The sequence below is a fragment of the Scyliorhinus canicula genome, chromosome 1 (assembly GCF_902713615.1).
Source record: "Scyliorhinus canicula chromosome 1, sScyCan1.1, whole genome shotgun sequence".
NCBI classification, from domain to species: Eukaryota; Metazoa; Chordata; class Chondrichthyes; order Carcharhiniformes; family Scyliorhinidae; genus Scyliorhinus; species Scyliorhinus canicula.
This window is the reverse complement of record NC_052146.1, coordinates 289,666,946-289,692,367: the sequence shown is the minus strand read 5'-3', so window position 1 is coordinate 289,692,367 and position 25,422 is coordinate 289,666,946.

Sequence of the window (25,422 nt, the reverse complement as noted above, 5' to 3'; positions counted from 1 at the left end):
ATCGGGAAGGCCGTCGTGAACTCGGCCGAGTTTCATGACGGCCTTGGAGGCCGCTCCTTGCACCTTATTCACCCCCACCAGGGGGGCTAGGAGCGGCGCTCCGTTATTCTCGTCAAGGCGGCATGCCAAGAATGGCGCGATGGTGGCGCCTAAGTGACGTCAGCCGCGCAAGCGCGGCTGACGTCACGATGGCTGACGGCTCCAACCTGTACATGCGCGGTTGCCGTCTTCCCCTCCGCTGCCCCGCAAGACGTGGCAGCTTGATCTTGCGGGGCGGCGGAGGGGAAAGAGTGCATCCCTTTGAGACGCCGGCCCGATGATCGGTGGGCACCGATCGCGGGCCAGTCCCCTCCTGAGCACGGCCGTGGTGCTCACTCCCCTCTCCGCCCCCCACAAGCCACAAACGAGCATCTGGCGCCCATGTTCACGACGGCAACGCGGGAGGGGGGGCAGGGCGGCGTGTCGTGAGTTGCCCGGCCCTCCCGTGATTCTCCCACCCGGCATGGGGAGCGGAGAATCGCGCCCAAAAGCTTTCGGGTCAGATTAGCTGTGTGATGCACCATCAATTGAACACGAGGCGAAGATGCGATCCAAACAAAAGGCTTTAATACACAAGATGTGTGCCCGGCAGCAGATGTACAGAAGAAATGGCCGACTGCCGGGGCACATGGGTTCTTATACCCCGCCCTGTATACCCCACCCAATTGGCTGAGAGGCATATGAGCTCTGAAGTACCGTAATCCCCCTAGTCATACTTCCACATTTACCCCTTGTTGAAAAGGAAGCCGGGGGGGGGGGGGCAGGGAAATGGGCATGAGGGGGGTGGTGGTGTCCCGTGTGTACGTGAGACTGGTAGTATGACTAGAGATGTTTACGCTGTGCCGTTGCATCGATGGCTGCCCACTGCCCCGTAGCTAATATTCAAGAGGAGAACCGAACAATAACTATGTACAGTGTGCAATAAGCGGGGGGGGGGGGGGGGGGGGGGGGGGATGGGTGAACAGTTAAAGAACAAAAAATGACAAGAGTCCATCCGCAGCCAGAAGTTCACCTGTAGGTCACATTGATTCAATCAGTCGAGTGGGTGCCCTCGATGTCCTGCTTGACCTGCGTAGTGGTGCCGGTGACGTCGGAACGGTGGTTGTCCGTGACTCCGGGAGCGATGATCTTGCTTCTGTGTCCGTAACCCTAGTTAGAGCTAGCGGGGGCCAGGCCAGGGGGAGGGGGTCCCTGTCGGCTGAGCTGTGGGTGCGTCGTTGCTGGAGGCAGTGGGTGTCGGGGGGAGGGGGGTGGGTGGGGGGGTGGCGGCTGGTTCTGGGGGGTGTGGCCGAGATCCGGCTGGTGCCAAGTCCCGGAGGGAGACCGTGTCCTATTGGCCGTCGGGATACTCCACATACGCGTACTACGGGTTCGTGTGGAGTAGCTGGACTCTTTCGACCAACGGGCCGACTTGTGCACCCGCACGTGTTTCCGGAGCAGAATGGACCCGGGGATAGCCAACCAGGTCGGGAGCAGGGTCCCTGAGGAAGACTTCCTGGGAAAAACAAGAAGACGTTCGTGAGGCGTTTGGTTAGTGGCAGTACAGAGAAGTGACTAGATTGAGTGGAGGGCGTCTGGGAGGACCTCTTGCCTGTGGGAGACTGGGAGATTTCTGGACCGTAGGGCCAGCAGGACGGTCTTCCAGACCGTACCGTTCTCCCTCTCGACCTGCCCGTTACCCCGGGGGTTGTAACTGGTCGTCCTGCTGGAGGCAATGCCCCTGCTGAGCAGGAATTGACGCAGCTCATCGCTCATAAAGGAGGATTCCCGATCGCTATGAATGTACGCGGGGTAACCGAACAGGGAGAAGATGGTATGCAGGGCTTTGATGACTGTAGTTGTAGTCATGTCCTGGCAGGGGATGGCGAACGGGAAGCGGGAGTACTCGTCAATCACGTTGAGGAAGTACGTGTTGCGATTGTTGGAGGGGAGGGGACCCTAGAAGTCCATGCTGAGACCTTCAAAGGGGTGGGAAGCCTTTATCAGGTGCGCTCGTTCAGGGCGGTAGAAGTGCGGCTGGTACTCTGCTCAGATGTGGAAGCCCCTAGTGACTGTCCTGACCTCCTCGATGGAGTAGGGCATATTGCGGGTCTTAATGAAATGGAAAAAGCGGGTGACCCCCGGGTGGCAGAGGTCCGCGTGGAGGGTTCGGAGGCGGTCCACTTGTGCATTGGCACAGGTGCCGCGGGACAGGGCATCGGGAGACTCATTTAGCTTCCCAGGACGATACAAGATGTCGTAGTTGTACGTGGACAACTCAATCCTCCACCGGAAGATTTTATCGTTCTTTATCTTGCCCCTCTGTGCATTATCAAACATGAAAGCTACTGACCGTTGGTCTGTGAGGAGGGTAAACCTCCTGCCGGCCAGATAGTGCCTCCAATGTCGCACAGCTTCAACTATGGCCTATGGTTCCTTCTCGACCGAGGAATGTCGAATTTCGGAAGCGTGGAGGGTCTGGGAGAAGAAGGCCACGGGTCTGCCCGCTTGGTTGAGGGTGGCCGCCAGAGCAACATCAGACGCGTCGCTCTCGACCTGAAAGGGGAGGGACTCGTCGATAGCGCGCATCGTGGCCTTTGCAATGTTTGCTTTGATGCGGCTAAAGGCCTGGCGGGCCTCCAACGACAGGGGGAACGCGGTGGACTGGATGAGGGGACGGGCTTTGTCGGCGTAATTGGGGACCCACTGGGCGTAATATGAAAAGAAGCCCAAACAGCGCTTGAGGGCTTTGAGGGAGTGGGGGAGGGGAAGCTCCATCAGGGGGCGCATGCGTTCGGGATCGGGGCCTATCACTCCGTTACGCACTACGTAGCCGAGGATGGCTAGACGGTTGGTGCTATACACGCACTTATCCTTATTGTAGGTCAGGTTAAGGAGTTTTGCAGTACGGAGGAATTTGTGGAGGTTGGCGTCGTGGTCCTGCTGGTCGTGGCCGCAGATGGTGACATTGTCGAGATACGGGAAGGTTGCCCGTAAACCGTGTTTGTCAACAATTCGGTCCATTTCCCTTTGGAAGACCGAGACCCCATTTGTGACACCGAATGGAACCCTTAAAAAGTGGTAGAGTCGCCCATCCGCTTCAAACGCAGTGTCCTTTCGGTCACTCGCGCGGATGGGGAGCTGGTGGTAGGCGGACTTAAGGTCCACCGTGGAAAAAACCTTGTACTGCGCGATCCTGTTAACCAGGTCGGAAATACGTGGGAGAGGATACGCGTCCAGCTGTGTAAACCTGTTGATGGTCTGGCTATAGTCTATGACCATCCGATTTTTCTCCCCGGTCTTAACCACCAGCACTTGTGCTCGCCAGGGGCTGTTGCTGGCCGCTATGACCCCTTCCTTCAGAAGCCCTTGGACTTCGGACCTGATGAAGGTCCGGTCCTGGGCACTGTACCGTCTGCACCTGGTGGCGACGGGTTTGCAATCCGGGGTGAGTTTTGCAAACAAGGATGGGGGATCGACCTTGAGGGACGCAAGGCTGCAGACACTAAGAGCATAGGGCATAGGGCTGCCGAATTTGAAAAGTTAAGGTCTGGAGGTTGCACTAGAAATCTAACCCCAGGACTGCTGCCGCGCAGAGGTGGGGAAGGACGAAGAGCTTATAATTTTTAAACACCCTCCCCTGGGCCGTGAGGTCCGCTATGCAGCATCCTGCGATTCTTTGTTTAAGCGGATAAACGGGAAGTGCGCAGCGTCTTACCGTGGCGGGGTGGACAAAACTTTCCGTGCTCCCGGAGTCCAACAGGCAGCTCGTCTCGTGACCGTTGAGGGAAATCTTTGTGGTTGCCGTGGAAAGCGAGAGGGGCCGTGACTGATCCAACGTCACTGAGGCGAGTCGTGGCAGGAACTCCGAGTCGTCATCCGGCAGCGAGTGGTCACTTGCAGGGTCCTCGGTGCCGATCCAAGATGGCGGCGCCCGTCGGCTGCACATGGTGGGGGGGGGGGGGGTGAACAAAATGGCGGCGCCCTGGGATCGCACGTGGAGTTTGGGGGCCCAAAATGGCGGCGCCCGGTGATCACTCGTGGCGGTGGGGGGTGGGGGCAGCAAGGTCCGCGGGCCGTGGGGGCGCGGGTGGGGGGACCCGCGGTCGCTGCTCGGGACTGCGGTGACCGCTTTGGACTGGCAAACAGTCACGTAATGGCCCTTTTTGCCGCAGCCTTTACAGGTTGCGGCGCGGGCCGGGCATCGCTGGCGGGGGTGCTTGGCCTGGCCGCAAAAGTAGCAGCGGGGCCCCGTGGGTTTATCGGGGCGCCCTGCGGCGCATGCCTGGGCGGGGTCAGAGTCTGCGGAGGTGAGGTGGGTCGCGTTCCATGCTGCCCAGGGGGCCGCCACGCGGTTGGGAGCGTACGCGCGGGCGTTGCGGTTGGCGATATTGAGAGAGGAGGCGAGGGCCCGTGCCTCAGCGAGGCTTAAAGTTTCCTTCTCCAAGATTCTCTGGCGGATCTGGGAAGTTTGAATACCCGCCACGAAAGCGTCTCGAATTCAAAGTTCGGCGTGCTCGGCCGCAGAAACTTGTGGACAGGCGCAGTTCCTCCCCAGAACAAGGAGGGTCTGGTAGAATTCATCTAAGGACTCACCGGGGAATTGCTGTCTCATGACCAGCAAGTGCCGTGCATAGACCTGGTTCACCGGCCGGATTAAATGTCCTTTAAGCAAGTCCATAGCTGCATCATAGTCTGTCGTGTCCTCTATGAGCGTGTACACGGCGGGGCCCACGCACGAGTGGAGGATATGAAGTTTTTGTTTCCTCGATGGGCGGTTTTCGGCTGTGCTTAAATAACTGTTAAAACATGCCAGCCAGTGTTTAAATGCAGCTGTTGCATCTGTTGCGTGTGGGCTGAGTCGAAGGCACTCCGTCCGGCTTGATACGAAGCTCCATCTTTTTAAAGCTTGTGTATTCAATTGATGCACCATCAATTGGACACGGGGCGAAGATGCGATCCAAACAAAAGGCTTTAATACACACGATGTCTGCCCGGCAGCAGACGTACAGAAGAAATGGCCGACTGCCGGGGGGAACACGGGTTCTTATATCCCGCCCTGTAGGTGGAGCTACCTACCTCTCAGCCAATCGGCTGAGAGGCACATGACTTACTTGGGCCAATGGGCAGCGAGTCCTCTGCACCAATGGCAGCTCACCTCTGAAGGTACCGGAATCCCCCTAGTCATACTACTACACTGTGGTAAAGTGGGAGGAATAAAGATGATGCATAAACACCAGTACAAATCAGTTGGGCCGAAGGGTCTGTTTCTGAACTATTAAATTCGAAGCAAGCTATTGTTTGCACCACATGGCAGGTAACACCAGCTAAGAACTAAGTAGCACTTCTCTGTAATTTGATATAAAATTGTGGCATTTCGGCGCCAAATCACAATGTGGCAAATGGAATGGATCAGTTGCTCGATTTATGCCATTAACCAATATCACCATGGAGTTTTTGTTCAGGGTGTCATTGGCAGTAAAGCCAAGTGCTTCTGATATAGATGGCTGCTCTCCTTTCATGATTACTGACATAGTTAACTCCTCTCCATTGTGTTACAGTCCCATACCCCCGCGCCCCTCAGAAATGTGCGATTCCGTGCAGATTGCCCAACCTGAGGTGAACGTCCATCCCCGCTGACAAATCATTGTAACGGCGTGCAAAAGACCATTTGTTATTTTCAGAGCTAAAGGGTGAAAAGAAAACCCTCCGTAGGGGAAGCGAGATTGATGAAACCCATCCAGCCAATTAGTTTATCTTCCTGCTTTTTGAACCGTGTCACTTTTTCAATGAGAGCTGGGCTGTGGGGGTGTGAAAACAATTGCTGTAGGTTAGTGGTGGAAACATGGTGGATGACACTGTGTTGTCCAATCAATTGTTAATCAGTAGTTGAAGGTTTGAGAGAACAATAACTGCGTTCTTCAAAGATTAGTAAACACCGCACATTCCCGAAATGGAAAAGTAACATGTTTATATGTCATGGACTCGCTTTTTCCCCCCATTGTTGAATGTTTATTTTAACATTGAGCTCTGTGTACAGACAGATTCAGCATGTAACGGGTTAACACGGTGCGTCTGCAGAAACTATCAGCTCAGACTATGGGGGCCTAATAGGTGGAATTTGTAGGTTATGGGGTTACGGGGATAGGGCCTAGGTAGTGTGCTCTGTCAGGGGGTCTGTGCAGACTTGATGGGCCAAAGGGCCTCTTCTGCACTTTAGGAACCTATGGAGATGACAGAGGCAGAAAAGACGCGATAAAAGAAGAGGTTGAAAACCGGTATAGCACAGTGGAGAGATAAAATAACCAAAACAAAAGTGTTTCTGTTCCAATAGAATGCTGTAGAACGGAGGAGCAGATACGGTCGGTGTGTGCTCTGCCGATGATTACATCTGGTCGGACACCCCCACACGGCACATAGGTGCCGAAGTCACCAGCTGCCTAGCCCGGGGTTGGTGGGCAGCTTGGTGGGCATCAACTCAAGACCTGAATATTCCAGTGTTCCTTCCAACCACAGAGGGACCACGTGGGGAGGGGCGCCCAACAATGTCCAGCTCCATATCCCATATCTCATGAATGCTCAGCACAGCGGAAACGTGGAAAAAGGAGATCAACAGAGCCTGCCGGAACGCCAGGGAGCTGACACAAAAAAAACAAGGCAGGGTTCTTCGCACACCGCCACTGGCCCAGCACTCCATTCAGAACCCGCCAGCCAACTCCATATAATGGCATCTCAAATATGCGGATCAGTCGTTTGATAACGCCAGCTAACACATTCAAATGAGGGCCGTTGCATCTGCACACCAGACGCTTGCAGCGGCAGCGCACAACCTGTGAACATTGCTATGTGCAAAATGTGTGGCTATGGTAAATATCAACTCTCTGTTTTAATGTCATTGTTGCACATCCTGCAGACCAACCTGTCGCGGAACATATCTGTCAATACAGTGTCGCACTTACAACTTCGGCCATGTTTCAAAAAACTCGACAACGGACTCCCCAGTGGACAACTTCACCACATTGAACCAGCGTCGCAAAACGACGATAGATGGCGACGGACTGAAACATTGTGCCACCACCTTGATAAGTCGGTTGGATGATACCACATCCAGCACTGCCGGATACGTAAGGCCCTGGACTACTCCAAATGTATCCACATCACCGGCTGGCAGCAGAACCTCGGCCCACCGCTCATTATCCATGGCACTACTGGCTCCGAAAAAGCACCGCAGGCATTCTGCGCACCGATTCCAGGAGTCCGCACCAGGGTGAAAAGCAGCCAAACACCGCAGCAACGGAAACCAACAAACTCCGTGCCTTAGTCCAAAAAAATGCGTTTTGGGGAGGTGGCTTAGCCGGAAAGGTTGCATGTCAACAGTTCTAGTTTTACCCTTGTCGCCTGTTTAATAAGGTACTGGGAGCCCACAGCGAGCTGTAGTAAAAACATTTACTTAACAACAATATACCTCACCGGGTCCTCTCTCCTTTCTGGTCGGCTACACATCGGCTGACCTTTTAGACTAGTGCTGGTAAACTATCCCGCCCATAGTGGGAAGCTCACAATAAGCCGGGGAAACAATCATCCCAGCTGGGTGTATCCTGTGCAGGTTATTACAGGTATAGTGCCTCAAACTGTTATAATATTTACCAGTATGCACCATTCTTGCCTTGGCCTTGTATCTGTATTAACCTTTCACAACTTTAAGACATCTCAAAGCACTTTACAGATAATGATGTACTTTTGAACTATGGTCACTGTTGTAATGTAAGGAAGGCAGCAGCCATTTTGAGCACAGTATGTTCCCCCAAACAGCAAGGTGATAATCACCAGATAATCTTGTTTTAATTTATTGGATGGGGAATAAATATTGACCAGCACACCTGGGAAGTCTCCTCTGCTCTTCTTTGAAATGTGGGATTTTTATGTCTACCTGAGAACAGACAGGATCCTGGTTCAAAGTCAAAGCAAGTCACCATAGCCCCAGATGACCATAGGCTGCTTTCCGTGTTGAGGGGAAAGAGGTGACTGATGGTGATTTAACCTGTGGATCACCACACCTCAGGCAAGGGGCACGGTTGAGAAATGGGGGGCCTTCGTGAATGACCTTAGCTGGTACGGGAATAGAACCCACGCTGTTGGTCTTGCTCCACATCAGCCAACTGAGCTAAATTGGCCCCGGATCCTGGTTTAACGCCTCACAAAAGACGGCACTGCCGCCAGTGCAGCGTTCCCACAATACGGCACTTCAGTACAATGTTCATAGAATTTACAGTGCAGAAGGAGGCCATTCAGCCCATCGATTCTGCACCGGCCCTAGGAAAGAGCACCCTACCTAAGCCCGCATCTCCACCCTATCCCTGTAACCCAGTAACCCAACCTAAACCTTTTGGACACTAAGGGCAATTTATCATGGCCAATCCACCGAACCTGCAGGTCTTTGGACTGTGGGAGGAAACTGGAGCACCCGGAGGAATCCCACGCAGACACAGGGAGTAAGTGGAAACTCCGCACCCAAGCAGGGAATTGAACCTGGAACCCTGGAGCTGTGAAGCAACAGTACTAACCACTGTGCTACCGCGCCCCATGGATCATTTTGTTCAGGCCTCTAGAGTGGTGGTGGAATACACAGCCTTTTGACTCAGAGAGTGTTACCTATTGCTGATCAAATGAAGATGATCACAGGTACTGGAGGGCTGTGGACACGTGAACGTCCTATAGCCCAGTACATTTAGGTATTAGAACATAGAACATAGAACATAGAACGATACAGCGCAGTACAGGCCCTTCGGCCCACGATGTTGCACCGACATGGGAAGTCAAAAACTAAAGGCCATCTAACCTACACTATGCCATTATCATCCATATGCTTATCCAATAAACTTTTAAATGCCCTCAATGTTGGCGAGTGCACTACTGTTGCAGGTAGGGCATTCCACGGCCTCACCACTCTTTGCGTAAAAAAACTACCTCTGACGTCTGTCCTATATCTATTACCCCTCAATTTAAGGCTATGTCCCCTCGTGCTAGCCACCTCCATCCGCGGGAGAAGGCTCTCACTGTCCACCCTATCTAACCCTCTGATCATCTTGTATGCCTCTATTAAGTCACCTCTTAACCTTCTTCTCTCGAACGAAAACAACCTCAAGTCCATCAGCCTTTCCTCATAAGATTTTCCCTCCATACCAGGCAACATCCTGGTAAATCTCCTCTGCACCCGTTCCAAAGCTTCCACGTCCTTCCTATAATGAGGCGACCAGAACTGTACGCAATACTCCAAATGCGGCCGTACCAGAGTTTTGTACAACTGCAACATGACCTCATGGCTCCGGAACTCAATCCCTCTACCAATAAAGGCCAACACACCATAGGCCTTCTTCACAACCCTATCAACCTGGGTGGTAACTTTCAGGGATCTACGTACATGGACACCGAGATCCCTTTGCTCATCCACACTGCCAAGAATTTTACCATTAGCCAAATATTCCGCATTCCTGTTTTTCTTTCCAAAGTGAATCACCTCACACTTCTCTACATTGAACTCCATTTGCCACCTCTCAGCCCAGCTGCAGCTTACCTATGTCCCTCTGTAACCTGCAACATCCTTCCACACTGTCTACAACTCCACCGACTTTAGTGTCGTCTGCAAATTTACTCACCCAACCTTCTGTGCCCTCCTCTAGGTCATTTATAAAAATGACAAACAGCAATGGCCCCAGAACAGATCCTTGTGGTACGCCACTCGTAACTGAACTCCATTCTGAACATTTGCCATCAACCACCACCCTCTGTCTTCTTTCAACTAGCCAATTTCTGATCCACATCTCTAAATCACCCTCAATCCCCAGCCTCCGTATTTTCTGCAATAGACGACCGTGGGGAACCTTATCAAACGCTTTACTGAAATCCATATACACCACATCAACTGCTCTACCCTCGTCTACCTGTTCAGTCACCTTCTCAAAGAACTCGATAAGGTTTGTGAGGCATGACCTACCCTTCACAAAACCATGCTGACTATCCCTAATCATATTAATCCTATCTCGATGATTATAAATCGTATCTCTTATAATCCTCTCCAAGACTTTACCCACAACAGACGTGAGGCTCACCGGCCTATAGTTACCGGGGTTATCTCTACTCCCCTTCTTGAACAAAGGGACCACATTTGCTCCCCTCCAGTCCTCTGGCACTATTCTTGTAGCCAATGATGACATAAAAATCAAAGCCAAAGTCTCAGCAATCTCTTCCCTGGCTTCCCAGAGAATCCTAGGATAAATCCCATCAGGCCCCGGGGACTTATCTATTTTCACCTTGTCCAGAATTGCCAACACTTCTTCCCTACGCACCTCAATGCCATCTATTCTAATAGCCTGGGTCTCAGCATTCTCCTCCACAACATTGGGCGGGATTCTCCGTAGCCCTTCGTAACGCGGGTTGCCTGCGAGAAAAATCGGTGTCAATCACTCCGGCGCCGGGGCCTTCTTGAAGGCCGCTATTCTCCGTTCCCGGAGGGGCTAGCAGCTGACTGACGCGATACGCGTCAGTTTCACCAGCTGCGGAAGTGGTGAGACCCGGCGTTTTTTGGAGGATAAGGAGGAGAGAGACAGGGGGGGGTGTGTGTTCCGGCATTTGGGGTGTGTTCCGGCATTTTGGGGGGCGGGGGGGGGGGTGTGTGTGTGTGTGTGTATGTTCCGGCATTTGGGGGGGGGGGGGGGGTGTGTGTTCCGGCATTTGGGGGGGGGGGCTGTGTTCCGGCATTTGGGGGGGGGGGGGTGTGTTCCGGCATTTGGGGGGGGGGGGGGTGTGTGTGTTCCGGCATTTGGGGGGGGGGGTGGTGTGTGTTCCGGCATTTGGGGGGGGTGGGTGTGTTCCGGCATTTGGGGGGGGGGGGTGTGTTCCGGCATTTGGGGGGGGGGGTGTGTTTGTTCCGGCATTTGGGGGGGGGGGGTGTGTTCCGGCATTTGGGGGGGGGGGGGTGCGGCGTTAGTGGGGGTGTGGGGGTGCGGCGTTGGAGGGGGGTAGGGGTGGTGAAGGGGGTAGGGGTGGTGAAGGGAGGGGGTTGGGGTAGGGGCAGCTGCGTGCAGAGGGGGGGCGACGGTGCATTGGCCCCGGGCATCCGTCGCCCCCCTCCTCTGCACGCCGCTGCCCCTACCCCAACCCCCTCCCCTCACCACCCCTACCCCCTTCACCACCCCTACCCCACTCCAACGCCGCACCCACCCCCCCCCCCCCCCCTAACGGAGGAAGGAAGGGGGGAAGGAGGAAGGAAGGGGGGGAGGAGGGGGGAGGAGGAAGGAAAGGGGGGAGGAGGAAGGAAGGGGGGGAGGAGGAGAGGGGGGGGGTGTGGGTACCGGCCTTCAGAGGGAGGGGGACGGGGTGTGGGTTGCGGCGTTGAGGGTGGGGGGTTGCGGCGTTGAGGAGGGGGGGGTGGAACCCGGCGTTGAGGAGGGGGGGGGAACCCGGCGTTGAGGAGGGGGGGGGGGGAACCCGGCGTTGAGGGGGGGGGGGGGGGAACCCGGCGTTGAGGAGGGGGGGGGGGGGGGAAACCCGGCGTTGAGGAGGGGGGGGGGAACCCGGCGTTGAGGAGGGGGGGGGGAACCCGGCGTTGAGGAGGGGGGGGGGAACCCGGCGTTGAGGGGGGGGGGGGGGGAACCCGGCGTTGAGGAGGGGGGGGAACCCGGCGTTGAGGAGGGGGGGGGGGAACCCGGCGTTGAGGGGGGGGGAACCCGGCGTTGAGGAGGGGGGGGGGAACCCGGCGTGAGGAGGGGGGGGGGGAACCCGGCGTTGAGGGGGGGGGAACCGGCGTTGAGGGGGGGGGGGGAACCCGGCGTTGAGGGGGGGGGGAACCCGGCGTTGAGGGGGGGGGCGGGTTGCGGCGTTGCGAGAGATGGGGGGCGGCGTTGGAGGGGGGTAGGGGTGGTGGGGAGGGGGGTAGGGGCGTTGGAGGGAGGTAGGGGTGGTGAGGGTAGGGGGCAGCGGCGTACAGAGGGGGGGGGGGCGTTGGCCCCGGGCATCCGTCGCCCCCCCCTCTCTGCCCGCCGCTGCCCCCAAACCCCCCCCGATGCCGCACCCCCCCCCCCCCCCCGATGGCCGCAACCCACCCCCCCCCCCCCGATGGCCGCAACCCCCCGATGGCCGCAACCCACCCCCCCCCCCGATGGCCGCAACCCCCCGATGGCCGCAACGCAACCCCCCGATGGCCGCAACGCAACCCCCCGATGGCCGCAACCCACCCCCCCCCCGATGGCCGCAACCCCCCCGATGGCCGCAACCCCCCCGATGGCCGCAACCCCCGATGGCCGCAACGCAACCCCCCGATGGCCGCAACCCCCCGATGGCCGCAACGCAACCCCCCCGATGGCCGCAACGCAACCCCCCGATGGCCGCAAACCCACCCACCCCCCCCCGATGGCCGCAACCCCCCCGATGGCCGCAACCCCCCGATGGCCGCAACGCAACCCCCCGATGGCCGCAACGCAACCCCCCGATGGCCGCAACGCAACCCCCCCGATGGCCGCAACCCACCCCCCCGATGCCGCAACCCACTCCCCCGATGGCCGCAACCCCCCCCCCCCCCCCCATGGCCGCAACCCACCCCCCCCCCCCATGGCCGCAACCCACCCCCCCCCCCCCATGGCCGCAACCCACCCCCCCCCCCCATGGCCGCAACCCACCCCCGACACTGAACGGCGTCAGCCATCATCAATGGTTGACGCCGTTTTAAACCAACTCTGATTTGCGCCGACGTGACCCGTGGCCACGTCGGCGGGACTTCGGCCCATCCGGGCCGGAGATTTCAGGTCAGTGCAAATAAAATGAAATCCCGCCGGCGCCAGCTGTTTTCACAGGCCGCCGACGGGATTTGCACAACGCCGGTTTTTTTCCGGCGGGAGAATTACGAAACCTGCGGGAGCGGAAATGACGCCGCTTCCCGCCAATTCTCCGACCCTGCGTGGGGTCGGAGAATCCCGCCCATTATCTTTTTCCTGAGTGAATACTGATGAAAAGTATTCATTTAGTATCTCGCTTATCTCCTCAGCCTCCACACACAACTTTCCACCACTGTCCTTGACTGGCCCTACTCTTACCCTAGTCATTCTTTTATTCCTGACATACCTATAGAAAGCTTTTGGGTTTTCCTTGACCCTACCTGCCAAAGACTTCTCATGTCCCCTCCTTGCTCGTCTTAGCTCTCTCTTTAGATCCTTCCTCGCTTCCTTGTAACTATCAAGTGCCCCAACTGAAACTTCACGCCTCATCTTCACATAGGCCTCCTTCTTCCTCTTAACAAGAGATTCCACTTTTTTGGTAAACCACGGTTCCCTCGCTCTACCCCTTCCTCCCTTCCTGACTGGTACGTACTTATCAAGAACACGCAATAGCTGTTCCTTGAACAAGCTCCACATATCCAGTGTGCCCAACCCTTGCAGCCTACTTCTCCAACCTACACATCCTAAGTCATGTCTAATGGCATCATAATTGCCCTTCCCCCAGCTATAACTCTTGCCCTGCGGGGTATACTTATCCCTTTCCATCACTAATGTAAAGGTCACCGAATTGTGGTCACTGTTTCCAAAGTGCTCACCTACCTCCAGATCTAACGCCTGGCCTGGTTCATTTCCCAAAACCAAATCCAATGTGGCCTCGCCTCTTGTTGGCCTGTCAACATATTGTGTCAGGAAACCCTCCTGCACACATTGTACAAAGAACGACCCATCTAATGTACTCGAACTATATCTTTTCCAGTCAATATTTGGAAAGTTAAAGTCTCCCATAACAACTACCCTGTTACTTTCGCTCTTTTCCAGAATCATCTTCGCCATCCTTTCCTCTACACCCCTAGAACTATTAGGTGGCCTATAGAAAACTCCCAACAGGGTGACCTCTCCTTTCCTGTTTCTAACCTCAGCCCATACTACCTCGGAAGAAGAGTCCCCATCTAGCATCCTTTCCGCCACCGTAATACTGTCCTTGACTAGCAGCGCCACACCTCCCCCTCTTTTGCCCCCTTCTCTGAGCTTACTAAAACACCTAAACCCCGGAACCTGCAACAACCATTCCTGTCCCTGCTCTATCCATGTCTCTGAAATGGCCACAACATTGAAGTCCCAGGTACCAACCCATGCTGCCAGTTCCCCTACCTTATTTTGTATACTCCTGGCACTGAAGTAGACACACTTCAAACCACCTACCTGAACACTGGCACCCTCCTGTGAAGTCAAATCTGTGCTCCTGACCGCTATACTCTCAATCTCCCGTACCCCAAAACTACAATCCAGGTTCCCATGCCCCTGTTGAATTAGTTTAAACCCCCCAAAGAGCACTAACAAATCTCCCCCCCCAGGATATTGGTGCCCCTCAGGTTCAGATGTAGACCATCCTGTCTATAAAGGTCCCACCTTCCCCAGAAAGAGCCCCAGTTATCCAGAAATCTGAATCCCTCCCGCCTGCACCATCCCTGTAGCCACGTGTTTAATTGCTCTCTCTCCCTATTCCTCGTCTCACTATCACGTGGCACGGGCAACAACCCAGAGATAACAACTCTGTTTGTTCTCGCTCTGAGCTTCCATCCTAGCTCCCTAAAGGCCTGCCTGACATCCTTGTCCCCTTTCCTACCTATGTCGTTAGTGCCAATGTGGACTACGACTTGGGGCTGCTCCCCCTCCCCCTTAAGGACCCGGAAAACACGATCCGAGACATCACGTACCCTTGCACCTGGGAGGCAACATACCAAACGTGAGTCTCTCTCGCTCCCACAAAATCTCCTATCTGTGCCCCTGACTATTGAGTCCCCAATTACTAATGTTCTACTCCTTCCCCTTCCCTTCTGAGCAACAGGGACAGACTCCGTGCCAGAGGCCCGTACCCCATGACTTACCTCTGGTAAGTCGTCCCCCCACAAGTATCCAAAACGGTATACTTGTTACTCAGGGGAACGACCGCAGGGGGTCCCTGCACTGACTGCTTCTTCCCAGTCCCTCTTACAGTTACCCATCTATCTCCAGTCTTTGGTGTAACTACTTCCCTGAAGCTCCTATCTATGACCCCCTCTGCCTCCCGAATGCTCCGAAGTTCATCCAGCTCAAGCTCCAGGTCCCTAACACAGTTTTTGAGGAGCTGGAGTTGGGTGCACTTCCCACAGATGAAATCAGCAGGGACACTGACGGCGTCCCTCACCTCAAACATTCTGCAGGAGGAGCATTGTACTGCCTTCCCTGACATCACCTCTAGATTAAAAAAAAACAAGTATTGGTGATTGAAGTTTAAAAGCAGCTTGAGCCAAGTTCCACTCCATTATACAATTATCCTTACAAGGATCTGTGCATTGTGTGGCTGTCTACCTGGCACTATGCCTTTGCAGATCAGTAAGGCATGTCTTCTAACATGCCTGTGTGCTCCACCCATTCATACACCATTCAACAAATACACTGCAGGATGTGTGGAGACTGGACGCACAGCAAGATTGAGACCGCTTTTTATTTGGGTTGCGTTTGATTTATCCCAGTCCATAGTGGTTGCTGGGAGAAATCTACTGTATCATAGCTATTCATCAAGGCACAAGTGCATATGTGTTTTTTTATGTTGGTGATTGAGTGCTGCAGACCACTTTAAAAAAAAACCTGCCTCCTTAGACTTACCCTGCCCAAGGTGAACGTTTCATAGCAGTTCCGTGATTGACTTCAATTAGTATTACTCTGTGATGCGCTATCAAGCGTACTAAAGACTCGAATGGGTACAATAGAGGCTTTATTACAGTTAGATGTTTATCCTCCGACTGCAGCTGGTAGAATGGCTGCTCAGGAGAACTCATGCATATTTATACGACTCCTTGTGGGCGGAGCTAGCCAGCAGGGACTACCAGTGAACCTGTAGTATCGGTACTACTATACATCCCCTAATACAGGCACACACACAATTACACAGTGGATCACCACATTCACCCCCTGTTAAAAATGAGTCCGGCGGGAGTGGCGTGGAACTATATACAGGATTGTGAATTATTTACAGATGGGAGGGAAAAAAATATATTTCCATCTTGTAACCCGGTGCCCGTCAGAGGTTAAGTCTGTCCGGTGGTCTGACAGTTCACTGGGAGCGACGTAACAGTGGTGGCGATGTCTGTACAGGCAGTGTCGGCGTCGACGGTGTCGGTGCTGGCGGTGTTGGTGCTGGCGGTGTTGGTGCTGGCGGTGTTGGTGCTGGCCAGTAGCTGTATCACTCCGGGAGCGTGCCGAAATCTTCCTCATCCTCTAGCGTGGGCAGGGGAAGTAGGGATGGACCTGGTGGGGCTGGTGTTGGGAGCACGGGTGGCGCGTGGGTGGGGAGGTGTGTGGGAGTGGGAGTGGGAGGGGCACCCGAGGGAGCCAGGTCCCTGAGCGAGACCGTATCCTGGCGGCCGTCGGGGAACTCCACGTAGGCATACTGGGGGTTTGCGTGGAGCAGGCGTACCCTGTCCACCAAGGGGTCCGCCTTGTGGAGCCGGACATGCCTACGCAGTAGAACCGGCTCTGGAGCTGCGAGCCAAGTCGGGAGTGACACCCCGGATGTGGACTTCCTAGGGAAGGTAAAAACACATTCATGGGGTGTGTTATTCGTGGCAGTGCACAGTAGAGACCGGATGGAGTGCAGTGCATCCGGGAGGACCTGCTGCCAGCGAGGCTGGGAGGTTCCTGGACCGTAGGGCCAGCTGGACAGCCCTCCATACCGTCCCGTTTCCCCTCTCTACCTGCCCGTTTCCCCGGGGGTTGTAGCTGGTCGTCCTGCTGGAGGCAATGCCCCTGCTGAGCAGGAACTGACGCAGCTCATCGCTCATGAATGAGGATCCCCTGTTGCTGTGGATGTAGTCGGGGAAACCGAACAGGGCGAAAATGGAGTCGAGGGCCTTGATGACGGTGGCAGACGTCATATCCGGGCATGGGATGGTGAATGGGAACCTGGAGAATTCATCGACCACACTGAGGATGTGTTGCGGTCGGTGGACGGGTGGGGTCCTTTGAAATCCACACTGAGGCGTTCAAAGGGGCGGGACGCTTTCACCAGGCACGCGCAGTCCGGCCGGTAGACGTGCGGTTTGCACTCCGCACAGATATGGCAGTCTCTGGTGACTGTCCGTACTTCCTCGACGGAGTAGGGCAGATTGCGGGCTTTGACGAGGTGGTATAACCGAGTGACCCCCGGATGGCAAAGGCTGTCGTGCAAGGCACGGAGCTGGTCTACTTGTGCGCTGGCACATGTACCTCAGGAGAGGGCGTCTGGGGGCTCGTTGAGCTTGCTGGGGCGATACAAGATCTCGTAATCATAGGTGGAGAGCTCGATTCTTCACCGCAGGATTTTGGCATTTTTGATCTTGCCCCGCTGCGTGTTGTTGAACATGAAGGCTACCGACCGCTGGTCAGTGAGGAGAGTGAATCTCCTGCCGGTCAGGTAATGCCTCCAGTGCCGCACTGCTTCAACGATTGCCTGGGCCTCCTTTTCAACAGACGAATGTCGAATTTCAGAGGCATGGAGGGTGCGGGAAAAGAATGCCACGGGCCTGCCTGCCTGGTTTAGAGTGGCGGCAAGGGCGACATCTGACGCGTCGCTCTCTACTTGAAAGGGCAGTGTCTCATCTACTGCATGTATCGCGGCCTTGGCTATGTCCGCTCTAATACGGGCAAAGGCATGTTGTGCCTCTGCCATGAGGGGAAATTGAGTGGACTGTATCAGTGGGCGGCCCTTGTCCGCGTATTGTGGGACCCACTGGGCATAATAGGAGACAAACCCCAGGCAGTGTTTGAGAGCCTTGGGGCAGTGGGGAAGGGGGAGCTCCATGAGGGGGCGCATGCGGTCGGGATCGGGCCCCAGGAGTCCGTTTTGGACTACGTAGCCGAGGATGGCCAAGCGATTAGTGCTGAACACGCACTTCTCCTTGTTGTAAGTGAGGTTGAGGAGAGATGCGGTGTGGAGAAATTTGGCAAGGTTGGCGTCGTGGTCCTGCTGGTCATAGCCGCAGATGGTGACATTATCTAAGTACGGAAACGTGGCTCGCAGTCCGTACCGGTCAACCATTCGGTCCATTTCTCTTTGGAATATCGAGACCCCGTTAGTGACGCCGAAGGGAACCCTAAGAAATTGTTAGAGGCGACCGTCCGCCTCGAAGGCAGTGTATGGACGGTCCGATTTGCGGATGGGGAGCTGGTGGTAGGCGGATTTAAGGTCAATCGTAGAGAAGACCCGGTACTGTGCAATCTGATTGACCATATCAGATATGCGAGGGAGGGGGTACGCGTCGAGCTGTGCGTACCGGTTGATGGTCTGGCTGTTGTCCACGACCATCCTGTGCTTCTCCCCAGTTTTAACCACTACCACTTGGCTCTCCAGGGGCTATTGCTGGCCTCGATAATACCCTCCCGAAGCATCCGCTGGACCTCGGACCTGATGAAGGCCTTGTCCTGGGTGCTGTACCGTCTGCTCCTGGTGGCGACGGGCTTGCAATCCACAGTCAGATTGGCAAAGAGGGAGGGAGGGTCAACCTTGAGGGTGGCGAGGCCGCAAACGGTAGGGGCCCACCGAATTTGAGGGTGAGACGCTGGAGGTTACATTGAAAATCCAGGCCCAGTAATAGTGTAGCACAGAGATGGGGGAGAACGTACAGGCGGAAACGGCTGAATTCAACGCCTTGCACGGTGAGGGTGACCACACAGAAACCTCGGATCGGGAGAGAGAGGGATCCGGAGGCCAGGGAGATCCGCTGGTTGGCGGGATGGACCGAGAGGGAGCAGCGCCTTACCGTGTCCGGATGGATGAAGCTATCGATGCTCCCGGAGTCTAGTAGGCAGGAGGTCATGTGGCTGTTGATTAGCACCGTCATCGAAGCGGTGGCCAGGTTGTGAGGATGGGACTTGTCCAGCGTCATGGAGGCAAGCAGCGGGCGGTCGTCCGAGGAGTCCGATGAGGAGCGGCAGCGACCCGGGTCCAGCGGTCCAGTCCCGAGGGGAAGACAAAATGGCGGCGATGGCGATATCCGAAGGACCTGTGGGGGAGAAGATGCCGGCGCCCATGCAGCGCACGTTGCAGGCGCGGGGCAAGATGGTGGCGCCCATGGTGCGCACGTTGTGGGGGCGGGGCAAGATGGCACGCCCACTGGCCGCACGTGGACCTGGGGGGAGAAGATGGCGGCGCCCATGGTGCGCATGTTGTGGGGGCGGCGCAAGATGGCGGCACCCACGGGCCGCACGCAGACCTGGGGGGAGAATATAGTGGCGCCACTGGTCGCACGTGGCCCCGGGAGCAGAGGGTGGCGGTGCCCATTGTGTGATCTGCTGGGGGAAGGGAGCAAAATCGGGCGCGATATTGGCAACTGCGCAGGCCTGGCACACCACCTCAAAGTGGCCCTTCTTGCCGCAGGATTTGCAGGTGGTGGTGCGGGCTGGGCAGCGCTGGCGGGGGTGCTTCTGTTGGCTGCAGAAGTAGCAGCGAGGACCCCCAGAGTGCGCGGTGTGGCGGGCAGCGCAGGCATATTGCACAGGAGCGGCCCCAGACGGGGGGGGGGGGTCGGTTGTGGGGTCCACGAGGGGTAGGATGGGTGGGCCGCGCGGCGAGCAGGGTATGACTGGACGTTACAAGAAGTGACCGTCATGGAGAGCGCTAAAGCTTTTGTCTCTGTTAGGTCGAGTACGGCCCCTTCCAGCAGTCATTGCCGGATAGGGTCCGATGCAATCCCCGTCATGAATGCATCACGCATGAGGAGATTGGAATGTTCCGTGGCCGTGACGGCCTGGCAGCCGCAGTCCCGTATGAGAGGGATCAGGGCCCGCCAGAAGTCTTCAATCAACTCACCAGGTAGTTGTACGCGAGTGGCGAGTACATGCCTTGCAAATAGAGCGTTCATCTTCTGGGCGTAGTTTTCTTTGAGAAGTTCCATGGTGCCTGCGTAATTCGGCACATCCTGTATCAGCGGGAACACGCTGGAGCTCAACCTTGAGTAGAGGACTTGGATATTCTGAGCTTCCGTCGGCGCGGGAGTCGCTGAGTTGATATAGGCCTCAAAGCAAGCCAGCCAGTGATTAAAGTCCTTTCTGGCGTTCGGCGAGTGCGGATCCAGCTGCAAGCGATCTGGTTTGATCCTGATGTCCATGATGCGGAAAATCTAACTGTAATAAATTGATGCGCTATCAATCGTACAAAAGACTCGAATGGGTACAATAGAGGCTTTATTACAGTTAGATGTTTAACCTCCGACTGCAGCTGGTAGAATGGCTGCTCAGGAGAACTCATGCATATTTATACGGCTCCTTGTGGGCAGAGCTAGCCGGCAGGGGCTACCGGTGAACCTGTAGTATAGGTACTACTGTACATCCCCTAATACAGGCACACATACAATTACACAGTGGATCACCACACTTTGAAACGGGTTAATGTGGTAACTGCCCCTTTAGAGCTAGTTGCAAACACACTACTGCTCTTGATAGCCATTAAATAAATCCACTTTGTGTTCACTTATGAGGTCTCTGAAAGTGCATCATTACTTTTAATTTTCCTGCAAATGCCAAATCAAGAAGGGATAGGCTTATGAAACAATTAGCTATGATTCTGGGACAGAAAGTACTGAGTACGGCAGTGAGAAGGCTGGATTGAACTAATTTACTAGGTTGGATGATTTTTGACTCTCCGGCTCTAGTCGTCATAGAGGAGCCCGGAAAGGAGAGTTAAAAATGATGGTTTATTTACAAAACGAAAGAAAGTATTTACAAGTAACAGTTCCAGTCCCAGCCGGGCCTACTCTCTGTCCCGGCTCCTACCTGGGCCGGCTTTCATGGGGCTGAATTTGCCAACCTGCTGATGGGCCCCCATCCCTCAGCGGGGAAGCTTGTACCCATCGAGGCTCAGGGGGAGATTAATCGGGTCGTCCCTGTGTGTCTCGTGATGGGTATAGCACAGGCAAACAGCCTTTTTGCCCAACCTCCAATACTTTTATAATCAATAAGTGAAATTGCTCAAACCTTTCATTGTTGGGGTGGGCTTTCTCCCGGGTTCGTTTGAAGTGATGCATCCTGGAGATGAACGTTAATGTTCACGTTGGGACATGAATCTGGAAGCCGCCTTCCTGGAGTACTCCACATCAGCGGACAGATAAGCAAACACTGGACGTGATCACTGCAGGAACTCCACAGTGCTGCATTATAAATACTGGTCTGCAGTGATTTCCAAGCTGCGGCTTTACCTTTCGCCTCAGATGTTGGTTCTCACAGCTTCTGACTATCCGGGTCAGTTGATGAGATTATCGTTTCACAATCTCTTTGGGATTCCCATTATCCGCGTTGTGAAGGATTTCCCTCTTAAACATTTCCTGCAATAAAGCCAGGGTTGTTGTTTACCCCACCTTTCCATTGGTTACAGAACACAAATAACAACAAGCTGGTCTGACAAACTGACTGGAATCATTTGTGAGATTAATTCAAATTTCTTTATGGCCACCAAAACATTCCCCCCCCCCCCCCCCACGCTTGGCGACACATCAGCCAGGTCAAGTCACCAAATCTGACTATGTCAGCGGCACATCTTTCCTGCCCTCTTCCAAATGTGATCTCCTCTCTTCCTTCACCAGAGGTTCCCAATGGATAAGTCAACATTTGACGAAGCGGGTTACAATCCTGGGGAATCCAGGTTGGGGCGGCACTTCCCTTTCCCCTCTCCAGCCAGCTGTGATTGAAGGAAGGGAATTCCTCTCTGACAGCCGACAGGCATCTGCTGGATGACCGTTAAGGCCGAAGGCGGTTCAGCAGTTGCTTGATGCAAGTCGGCAGCTCCAAACTGCCAGAGAGTCATTTTCCAGCCTCATTCACGGAGACAAAATGTTAAATTACGGCAGGAAGTTTTTTGGATGACTTCCGCCATTGGGGCCATGACGAACCGCCCAAACTCTGCAATTTCCTCCCCAAATCTTGCCCCTGCCCTCCTTAACGGCCGCGCCCTCTGACCAAACTTTGAGTCAGATGTTCTAATACCTCCTTTAAAAAAATGAAAGGCTTGCGTTTACGTAGCACTTTTGGCAACCACTTGATTTCTCAAAGTGCTTTACAGACAATGATGTATTTATTGGATTTGGATTTTGTTTATTGTCACGTGGACTGAGGTGCAGTGAAAAGTATTTTTCTGTGAGAAGCTCAGCAGATCATTAAGTGCATGAAAAGGCAAGGAAATAAAATAAAATACATAATAGGGCAACACAAGGTACACAACATAAGCATACAAGGGTGTAGTGTTAATGAGTTCAGTCCATAAGAGGGTCGTTTAGGAGTCTGGTAACAGCGGGGAAGAAGCTGTTTTCGAGTCTGTTTGTGCATGTTCTCAGACTTTTGTATCTCCTGTCCGATGGAAGAAGTATTGAAGTATAGAAAACCCAGCAGCCAAAATGTGTGCCGCAAGGTCCCACAAAACAGCAATGAGTTACTGACCAGATAATCTGCTTCGTGTGACGTTGATGGAGGGATACATATTGGCCAAGACACCAAGGATAACTCCAATGCTCGTCCCCAAAGCAGCACCATGGAATCTTTTACACCCACCCAAGCAGAGTCATGGGCCGGGGTTCTCCGGCCCGGCGAGAATCGCGCCCCGCCGCCATGCCGCCGGCTTCCCCATTCTCCGGCGCCCGCGGGATTCCTGCCGCCCAGGTCAGGTGCCGTTGACGGCGCCCCCCCCCCCCCCCCAATGATTCTCCGGGCCCCGATGAGCCGAGTGGCTGATGCGTTTGGCTGAGTCCCACGGCGTGGGTTACTCAGGTCGCACGTGGCGGTACCTGGAAGGTGCGTCAGCGCGGGGGCTGTCCTGGAGGGGGGGGGGGGGGGGGTGGTGCCCACGGTGGCCTGACCCGCGATTGGGGCCTACCAATCGGTGGGCGGGCTGGTTCCGTGGGGGCCTATTTTACTCCGTGCCAGACCCCTGTAGGGCTCCACCATATTTCCCGGGGGCTGGCGCGGAGAAGGGAACTTCCACGCCGGCTGGAGCTGCGGGGACCACTCCGGCGCCAACCTAGCCCCTCGGAAGGAGAGCATTCTCCATTATCGGGGACCGTTGATGACGGAGTGGTTGGCGCCGCTTTTCACACCGGCATGTGGACATAGCCCCATTATTGGAGAATCCCGCCCATGGTGCCTCAATTTAACATCCGACCCAGAGGACACCACCTCTGAGAGTGCAGCACCCGGTCAATATTACATGGAGTGCCAGTCTTGGCTTTTGTGCTGGAGTGGAATTTGAACCCAGGACCGATGACTCAGATGCAAACCTGTCACCAACTGAGCCACTTGGGTGTCTTGGTGTTGGCCTTTGTTTGACTACACAGTCTACACTGCTGACAAGCAGCTTGGGATCTTTTACTACTTCAAATGTGCAAGAAATGTAAGTTGCAGTTGCAGGAAGGAATGTCACCCTTTTATTGCGGCTGAGACCCACTTTTGAGTTTAATGTAGGCAATCGATGTATCATGGACTGAGAGGTGTCCTTGTTGATCCCTGGAAAGGCCCAGAGACAAGCAGGAGGAGCCTCCAACCCCACACGGCATCACGGAGAATGTAGTAAATGTGATGAATGAGGTGTTTGGACAATCACAGTCATGCCCGGCACTGCCTCCCACTCATTTGTAAGTAGGAGTTTCTTCGACGATAAACCCTCAGTGCGGTGAGTCACCTCCACTGTGTGGGTTTCTCCTCCGCAGCTTCCTCTTCATGTTCAGGCTCCCTTCAGGTGGTGCCTCCTGCTGGAGCTGTGTGTGGCGGTGCCTCTCCCTCCTTCACATCCTTCATTGATTGGAGACGCTGAGGAACATAGAACATAGAACAGCACAGCACAGAACAGGCCCTTCAGCCCTCAATGTTGTGCCGAGCATTGTCCGAAACCAAGATCAAGCTATCCCACTCCCTGTCATTCTGGTGTGCTCCATGTGCCTATCCAATAACCGCTTGAAAGTTCCTAAAGTGTCCGACTGCACTATCACAGCAGGCAGTCCATTCCACACCCTAACCACTCTCTGAGTAAAGAAACTACCTCGGACATCCCTCCTATATCTCCCACCCTGAACCTTATAGTTATGTTAACCTTATTGTGACAGCTACATCCACCCGAGGAAATAGTCTCTGAACGTCCACTCTATCCCCCTCATCATCTTATAAACCTCTATTAAATCGCCACTCATCCTTCTCCGCTCCAAAGAGAAAAGCCCTAGCTCCCTCAACCTTTCCTCATAAGACCTATCCTGCAAACCAGGCAGTATCCTGGTAAATCTCCTTTGCACCCTTTCCAATGCTTCCACATCCTTCCTTTATTGAGGTGACCAGAACTGCACACAATACTCCAAATATGGTCTCACCAGGGTCATGTATAGTTGCAGCATAACCCCGCGGCTCTTAAACTCAAGCCCCCTGTTAATAAACGCAAACACACTATCGGCCTTCTTCACAGCTCTATCCACTTGAGTGGCAACCTTCAGAGATCTGTGGACATGAACCCCAAGATCTCTCTGTTCCTCCACATTCCTCAGAACCCTACCGTTGACCCTGTAATCCGCATTCAAATTTTTTCGACCAAAATGAATCACCTCGCACGTATCAGGGTTAAACTCCATCTGCTATTTTTCGGCCTAGCTCTGCATCCTATCAATGTCTCTTTGCAGCCTACAACAGCCCTCCACCTCATCCACTACTCCACCAATCTTGGTGTCATCAGCAAATTTACTGACCCACCCTTCAGCCCCCTCCTCCAAGTCATTGATAAAAATCACAAATAGCAGAGGACCCAGCACTGATCCCTGTGGTACACCGCTGGTAACTGGTCTCCAGTCTGAAAATTTTCCATCCACCACCACCCTCTGTCTTCTATGTGATAGCCAGTTACTTATCCAATTGGCCAAATTTCCCTCTATCCCACACCTCCTTACTTTCTTCATAAGCCGACCATGGGGAACCTTATTAAACACCTTACTAAAATCCATGTATACGACATCAACTGCTCTACCTTCATCTACACACTTAGTTACCTCCTCAAAGAATTCAATCAAATTTGTGAGGCAAGACTTACCCTTCACAAATCCGTGTTGACTATCCCGGGTTAAGCTGCATCTTTCCAAATGGTCATAAATCCTATCCTTCAGGGCCTTTTCCATTAACTTACCAACCACCGAAGTAAGACTAGCTGGCCTATAATTACTAGGGTCATTCCTATTCCCTTTCTTGAACAGAAGAACAACATTCGCCACTCTCCAGTCCTCTGGCACGATCCTCGTGGACAGTGAGGACCCAAAGATCAAAGCCAAAGGCTCTGCAATCTCATCCCTTCCCTCCCAAAGAATCCTTGGATATATCCCATCTGGCCCAGACTGAACGCAGACTGAAGCCCTGGATCTAATCACGCTTTTGACTTCGCTTT